General features: G+C 44.3%; 1 long non-coding RNA gene across 1 annotated transcript in view; it reads left to right on the plus strand.

Moving 5' to 3' along the window:
• LOC308591734 overlaps window positions 1-6,463 on the plus strand; it is a 184,298-nt gene extending 177,835 nt beyond the window's left edge. Inside the window, exon 2 of the long non-coding RNA XR_014010234.1 lies at window positions 5,641-6,463. This is a non-coding gene — a long non-coding RNA (uncharacterized lncRNA). The remainder of the gene's footprint in view (window positions 1-5,640) is intronic.
• The last annotated feature ends 1,974 nt before the right edge of the window (window positions 6,464-8,437 follow it).

Consider the following 8,437-nt stretch of genomic DNA (forward strand, 5'->3'; position numbering starts at 1 on the left):
GGTTTAACCCACAGCACCACCCATACCTCTAGTATGGGTGCTGTAATGGGGATCTACATTCCATGAGAAAAGGCCTAGGTTTATGCAGGATCGGACTGGCCTTGACATGTACTGGATTATCCTCTGGGGCAGGAAGTTGGTTCCTACTGATGTTAATTAGGCAATAAGAGAAACGCAGTGGGCCTTAAAAGGTGGAGAATGCCTTACTGTGTTTGCATAATCTGCCACATACTTGTGTCCAACCCCATCCTAGGTGGCAAATGGCCCATTAGAAGAGATTAGTGTCAAAGTTCAGCCCCTTAAATTGCCTAACAATACCTGAATATTTGAGGCTTTGTTCATCCTGGTTCCCTGTTTCATTCTTAACTAAAGTGGAAAAACGAATTAGATGGCGACATTGCTAGCATTGGCACACACCAATTCTGGTCTCAGTGGGGCTGTGTTGCCTTTTGTTTTTCTGGGCTCTTGGTTGGTAAGCTGGCCTCAAAATCCAAGGAGAAAACTACCCTTTTGCAAACTGGATTTTTATGGCTAGGAAGCCCAATGAATCATGCAAGAGAGATGACAATTTTACTTTTGACTTCTACCCAGCCCCAAACTTCCATGTAAAACTACTCAGTAAGCCTGTTGATCTGCTCCCCTTTCTTTCTCAGCCGCTCTGCACTGAGGCTGCTTCTGTAGTGGCTCCAGGAGTCTGAATAGTGTTTTTCTTTTCAGAGCAGTCTGGGTAATTCTGTAGCACAATTTGCTCCCTTGATTAATGTTATTACCAGGTCCTCCCTCTGGCAGAGAGACCACTTCACCTTAAGCAAACATTGTTAACAAGCCATTTACTCTGAGTCAGATACAATGAGGCAATTGAAACAAAGCAACAGTATGTCTGAGCTGAACTGTACAACCTTTCAACCTTCTGCTTAGTGAGTATACATTTTGCCACTGAGCTGCTACAACCCCTCTCCCTAATACAGTACTGTACAGGCATCCCCAAGCTCGGCCCTCCAGATGTTTTGGGACTACAATTCCCATCATCCCTGACCACTGGTCCTGTGAGCTAGGGATGATGGGAGTTGTAGTCCCAAAACATATAGAGGGTCGAGTTTGGGGGTGCCTGCCCTAATATATTCTTCGTTTGCCTCTGGCTTAAGCATCATGCACAGTGCAGCAGAAATAGTACATTCTGAGATTGCTGAAGCAATGAGCACCTTTAGATTCTCTACCTCATCACAGAGAATTGTAGAATTTGTAGAGCTGGAAGGGACCAGAAGGGTTATCTAGTCCAACCCCCTGCACTGCAGGAAGATTTCCCCAGCATGGGTTAGTAGAGTTTCATGCTCTACTAACCGAGCTATTCCAGCTGTCATAAAAAAGAGCAGTGGCAGATTGAGCAGTTATAACAGCAGTGTTGGTTGCCTTTGAAGAGTTTGACTAGTTAATCTGAAATCTGATGAAGCGAGCTCTGTGCCTTACCCAAAGCTGAATATAACATCCTGGTTATCTACCTGGGTGAACACATCTGGCACATCCAGCAAAACAGACTGTCCTCTTTGCCATCTGTGGCTGTCATCTAAGGCAACCATCCTGGTCTCTTCTGTCTCCCCTCACTCCTTTGGATGCTTAGTTAATGGGTGCTGCTAAATTCCTATATGAAATGCAATAAAGGAAAGTTGAAAGTTGCTAGCTGGACTATACTGGAGAAATGTAAAATACATATTACTTTTTTAAACATTAATCTGAGTTAGCACAGGCAGTGGGAAGCTTCTCCTAAACTAGGCTGCCTGGTTCCCATGCCAATGTCCGAGTCCTAGTTCTCATAGAGATGGTAATCCTGTGTTCCCTAGGCTGTGCATGACTGAATGAGCCTCCATGCAAAAAGAAATTTACATAACATCCTGAAGGCTATGCTAGAACCTTTCTCTCTGGCATCATTTAATAAAGTTGGCAGCAGCTAGCTGTCCATTTGGACCGTTGACTGTAATAGTAATTAGTTCTCTCTCTCCCCACCCCCAAGTCTTTGTTATTTTTAATCAAAGATGAAATGTGGGCTTGTTACACATAGAACCATTAGTAAAGTCACTGGACCTACCAAAATTGCTCATTAGCAACAATTAATATTTTGTTTATAAGCAGCCAGCCCTGGAAGGAAGCAGTCTGAGCATTTCCCTAATTGAAGAAGTTACACTGCAGAACAGTTTAAGATGATTTTTAAGATTTTGCTGACAATGGGGGTATGGTGATGTTCTGGGTAAGGCCAGTGTTCCTGCTCCCTCTTTGTGTTCAGTGTACACAGGGAGGGAAACACTGAAAAGGATAAACGAGTTAGGGAACTTGTTTCTACACCCCATCACTTGCAGATCCTAAAATGCCTGCATTGTTCTGACAGGTCCGTAATTTAACTTAGCACAAGTCAGTCTGAGAGATATGTTGGAAAAGTTTGTACCTATGCGTCAAAGAGAGAATTTCACTGTGAGCTTGCAAGCTGGCCTTTGGCAAGAAGTCCTAAACAATTTAAGTGGATAATTGGATGAAAAGGCCATCAAACAAGTGCAATCGCTGGAACCTGTTACATGAGTTACTTTCCTAGTAAAGTTACACATCACACAGTTGCAAAGCCAGCCATTTCTAGATCTGCACATGTAAATTTCCCTTTCTCCTGTGAGAACTAGGGAGCTGGAGGAAGCCTTATAGGCCATCTATCTTGTTGCAGTATATCTAGAGATCGAGGGAGGGAGGGAGATGCATTCTGGTTTGGACATTTTTCTGGGATAAAGGAGGCAGACATTATTTCTATTTGACCAGCGTATTAAATCTATTGCTATACTTTGTCAAGATCATGACTTAGTAGTACTTTCACTATTATAATAAAACCCTGTTGATTCTTCATTGGATTTTATTTTCTGGCATGAAATGGTTTTTTGCTATGACCATTTGGTTTTAACATATATTTTAAAAACCGAAACGCCTGACTGTCAAGGCTGTAAGAGGTTCACTTTGCTGGCAGGATGCCAGCAAGTTTCTAAATAATGCATGTGTTTCAACTGCATCAGTGATGTAACTATATTTGCCATGCAGTACAAAACAAGCCAGGCTCATGTGCTCTGCTCTGCAGCCACAGCCAGAAAGTGCTCTCAACTCTGAATGAACCAGTACAGGTACCTGGAGGCAAGGCAAAAGCAAACAACAATTGTGTCAGGCTGTAGTCCCATGTATGCTTACTTGGAGGTAAATCTCACTGAAGTCAGCTTGTCTTACTTCTTACACACAACTGAACTGCATGATCCACAACCAAAGCAGCAGGTAAATATTTCTTCAGAACCCTGGGGCAGTGTTTTAAAAAAAAAAAAAAATTCCAGGGCCTAGTCTTCAGAGACACACTGCCTCTAACACTGGAGATAAAACATAGCCGCTGTGGCTAGCAGTCACTGATAGCCCTATCATCCAATATTTTATCTCATCCTTGGAAAGCTATCCAGATTGGTGGCCATCACTTTCCTTTGTCTATCTCAATGTTTCCCAAACTTGGGTCCCCAGCTGTTTTTGAACTACAATTCCCATCATCCCTGACCACTGGTCCTGCTAGCTAGGGATGGTGGGAGTTGTAGTCCAAAAACAGCTGGGGACCCAAGTTTGGGAAACACTGGCCGAATCTTCCAACATTCAGCATCAATGGATGGCTTTGGATTCCAGTATTATGAGAGGAAGGAAAACTGCTTGTCCACCTTCCTCACACTATGATAAATTTCTATTGGAGCTTCTAAAAGGAGGCTTTTCATTATTTGGTCTGGATGTGACCACTATTTTTACACAAATTTAGCACTTTCTCCCCCTTCATTTTGCCCTAACTTTCCAGCTCCTGCCAACATAGTGCTCCTTTTGTGAAACTGAGTACACATAATATTGTTAGCCAAGTGGAATAAAGGGTAAGGTAAAGGTAAAGAACCCCTGGATGGTTAAGTCCAGTCAAAGGCAACTATGGGGTGTGGTGCTCATCTTGCTTTTCAGGCCAAGGGAGCTGGCGTTTGTCCACAGACAGCTTTCTGGATGCTCCCTTGCCCTGAAAATGCTGAAAAGCAAATTTAGCAGACTGAAATTTTTTTTTTAAACCTGCCCCTTACAATTGTTAATTTTATGTGTATACTGTCTCTGTGTGTATGTGGCTAGATGCTGTTGCTAAGACCTCTAAATTCCTATCACAATGCATAATATATCTTGTCTGTCTGTGTCTGTTTGTTTGTTTCACTCTGAATAAGGGATGTGTCCCAAATCGTAACTCATATCTAGTTCATGTCAATACTGAAGCAGAGATGGCAGCATGACAAACAGAAATGCGATTGCTCCCAGGGACGTGGATGTTAGCAGCAACCTTGAATAACCTGCATGCAGATTTTCAGTTCCAACGAGATTCTGGACCCATCCTAAGCATTAAAGGCTCTGTGCCAGAATCCAGCCAACAACCCTAATAACCTTACCATATAATTCTCTCTCTCTTTCACTGAAGAAGCAGCAAAGGAGATGGACAGATTCACTGGATAGGGTGGGGGAGGCAATGATGCAAAGCTGTTTGCAATAATATTAAAACATCCTCTTCTCTCTTTTTTAAAAGAAGTAGGTTTTTGTGCCATTTGCTGCTAAGCCCTCAGGAACGCAGAAGTAAATCCCATTGTTCAAATATATGTGTACACGACTGCAACATTATTGCTCCGGCAGAGGAAGTAGCCACAAAAGACCCTCCATGTAAGTTAAAACCCCAGAGCTTTTTATACTGGGGGCAGAGAAAGAGCCTTACATGACCTTCCAAAAATCTATTTTGGGAAACTCATATATGCCCAATATCCCTTACAGAGGTTACAAGCCAGATGAAATGTCCTCAAGCAAGCTTACTGAGAATGCTGCTGAAAAGTATTTTTCAAAGTAGGGGAAATGGTTGAAAGGATATGAAGAAATAGAAAAGGAGCGTGCAGCAGTTGCCTGCCCCACCTCTCTCACACACACTGCCAGTCTGTCTGAGTATGAATGGAACAAAGCCTCTAGTGAAAGGCTTCCTCAAACTCTGCTCTCCAGATGTTTTTGGCCTACAACTCCCATGATCCCTAGCTAGTAGGACCAGTGGTCAGGGATGATGGGAATTGTAGTCTCAAAAAACATCTTGAGGGCCGAGGTTGAGGAAGCCTGCTCTAGTGTTATGGTGCTGAGGCCCAGATGGGGCAGCCTGTCTGGCTAAGGAGAATATAGACCTGCTATTGTGATAAGTTCCATCCTTCTAGTGGTAAAGTTAAGGCCTATCTCATCCTGAAGCAAAATCAGATTGTAGAAGCTTTCCCCACACCCTCTGCACTCTGCAAGAAGTCCACCATTAAAAAATATCTGTACCAGGAAAAAATACAAACTAATCTGGAGTGCAAACAGTGGAGTAGGTGCAATAAAATGCAATAAAGATCAGCAGATCAGCAGCACACAGAATAGTAGATTCCAATAAGTGTAGGGCATCCACTGATCACGCTGAGATCACAACTTAACATACGTTTACGCCTGCAATTAGTACCAACTGCACAGCAAATGAGATAGTTTTCAACAGGGACATTCAATAAACCTATTGGCCCCAGAGGATGAGAAATATTAAATATGTAAAATCTGCTTTACCAGTGTCTGCTTGTGTAATAACATGCTTCCAAAATTATTATTTAAAGGGTTCTTTTTAATTATAGCTCTACCAGCAGTTCTCAATCTACCCACCCTGCTCACCATTAAATTCATGTTTTTTTAAAAAAACAGGTGGAAATATGTAATTTTTATTCCAATAAGTAATGCTGTTAGATACTGTTACTATTGTTTCCTTCAATAGCCTAGTCTACTGTCTGTAAATATTCAAACCGGAGTGATATTTAACCATTAATAAACTTTATAACTTCCTCCTATGGATTTCACTTCATGTTGTATTCTAGAGTCATGCATGTGTAGGAATTATATTTTATATCATTCAAAGTATCTTTTGGGAGTGGAGTCTAGACTGTAAATCACTGCAGCAATTGGTGATGTTAGCAAAACTCAACCTGCTGATGATATTCATCCCATATGATAAGTGGTCAGATGTTACATAATAGGGTTATTTTCCCCATTGTTTACATTTTGTTCTCCATGTCTGCAAGTTGAAGGGGTGTTCTGATTGTGATATCCTTAAGCACATGAGGAGTTAGTGCCAATCATCCAACTCAGTGGAATGTTCCTCTAAATAAACATAGTCTTAGGATCCAGCTGCACACATTTATGTTAACTTGACAGCCCAATCCTGTGCATGCTTTCTTGAAAGTAAATTTGTTCAGTGGGGATTACCTGCCAATAAGTGTCTTGTTTACAGGATGGCAACTTGGGGTAAAAGGACATCTTTTTGGGGTATGCTCAGTGCTGGTTGCCCCTTTTATTTTACTTTTAAAATGTATTTTTATTAAAGATTTCTTGGTTTACAAAAGTATGTGCAATGTCTCTTTTTCAAGTTACGTTTTCTGCAGATCAGTTTCATTTGTTGTGAGACATTAGCGTTACATTAGGAATAAAAGAGGGAAAGAGGTGGAGGGGGGAATGGTAAGTAGGGGTGGGGTCGGGTAGCAATGCTTCTATTCTCCTTAGTGCAGGGGTACCCAAACGTTTTTCAGGGCCAGATTTGATGAAGTGAACATGTGTGAGAGCCGACCAAAGTTGTTGAACTTTTTATTGAGATTGAAGTTGTTGAGCTTTTTTTACAATTTTACCCCATGACATATACTGCCACGGGGGCCACGGGGGCCGGATTAAATCAACCAGCAGGCTGGATTAGCCCCCCCCCCAAAAAAAACGGGCTTTGGACATGCCTGCCTTAGTGTATGTGTGGGGTTTTGTGTCAGCATCGTTGCTATTTTTTATTTTGAGGGTTAAAGTAGCTGATCAGCAGCTGTTGCTGGGGAGGAGAGATGATCAAACAGTGCATTGTAACCTGCCCTGTAGCAGCTGAGGCTGGAAAAGGGAGAAGAGACCCAGGAATAAGCCTTCCTGGAAACATTATCTACAGCATCATTGCTCTGAAATCTGCTGCTTAGCGTGGAGACGGTGAACAGAGAACAGGAGAAACAGTACAGTAGGTAGTCATTCTCATTCATTCTCTCTCTCTCTCTCTCTCACTCACACACACACCCTTTATCTCTGGGTGATAAAGAGCTGGTAATGGAAAAATAGCCAATTATTCAGTCTTTCTCTCTGGGTGGGGAATTGGAGCTCTAGTTCTCTGTGCTAGATTACTCAGGCAGAGGTGGTGGCTTACTCCTAATGGGCAGTGACTACAACTCAGTAGCAGAGCGCCACAGTCAGGAGGTCTCAGGTTCAATTCCCAGCAGGGCTGGAAAAGCCTGTGGTCAGTCTTTAACAACACTGGGCTAGGGACATAAAGAACAAGTGTCTTATATGATTGCTCTCCAAGCCCTACCTGGAGATGCTCAGAACTGAACCTAGGACCTTTTGCCTGCAAAACAGATGCTTTGCTGCCCAGCCAGGATACTGATGGCTAGAGAGGCTGATCTTCTGACTCAGTCTGTGAGCTGCCTACAGTCACTGGCCACCTGCTTCCTTGCTTGGCTCTGCTGGGCCTCCTCCTCCCTCTGTACTGTCTGCATGAGCAGGAAGTGCCTGCAGAGGGAGAGGGCATCTCAGAAATGAGCAGCAGCAACCATCACTTGCTCAAAACTTTCTGCAGAGGGAGAGCTGAAGGTGAGCAACCATGCCTTCTCCTCATTCTCTCTCTCTGTGGGAGGATTGGGAGCCTCCACCACTGTGCCAACAGAGAGACAACTCAGACCAGGAAGTGGCAGGATGCTCCTATGCTCTTGCTCACTCTTTGCTGCACTGCCCAGCGAGAGGAGGAAAGTGACGGTGGGCAGAGGCCGTTGCTTATGTTTTCTCTGTGGGCAGCAGCACCACCAGCCCAGTGCTGAGACGCCCAGAGGAACAATAACCAATAGCTTTGCTGCTGGATTGCCTCTCCACACCAGCAATGCTAGTCGACTGGCTGCTTTTCCTACAAAAACTAAAAAGTGGCACCCATGTAGTGAATTGACCCCAGTGGCTCCGCAACACTGGTTCTCCGGCCTTGTGCCGCAGGGCATCGGGCTGATGGTTTTGCAGGCCCCTTCAGAGTGCGCTCTCGCAGCCTTTCTGAGAACTGGGTGCCCTCCAGCCTGTTTGGGGCTGCGACCCGCATCCGCTCCGGCCACCACGACGCCGGGTTTTTCCTTCCTCCGTCGGATCTCCCGGCCTCTGACCTGACCGGGAGGAAGCGAGTAGGGACGCCACGTGCTTCGATCCCCAGGGAGCCTTACTCTTCGCGCCTGTGCGCTGCGGAGTGACTGCGCCGGCCTGAGTCAGAACCGCGCCGCCGCTGCCGAAGCCCGGCTCCCCTCGACGTGTGGGCCGGCAC

This window comes from Podarcis bocagei (assembly GCF_964188305.1).
Source record: "Podarcis bocagei genome assembly, chromosome: 1".
In the NCBI taxonomy this organism is placed as follows: domain Eukaryota; kingdom Metazoa; phylum Chordata; class Lepidosauria; order Squamata; family Lacertidae; genus Podarcis; species Podarcis bocagei.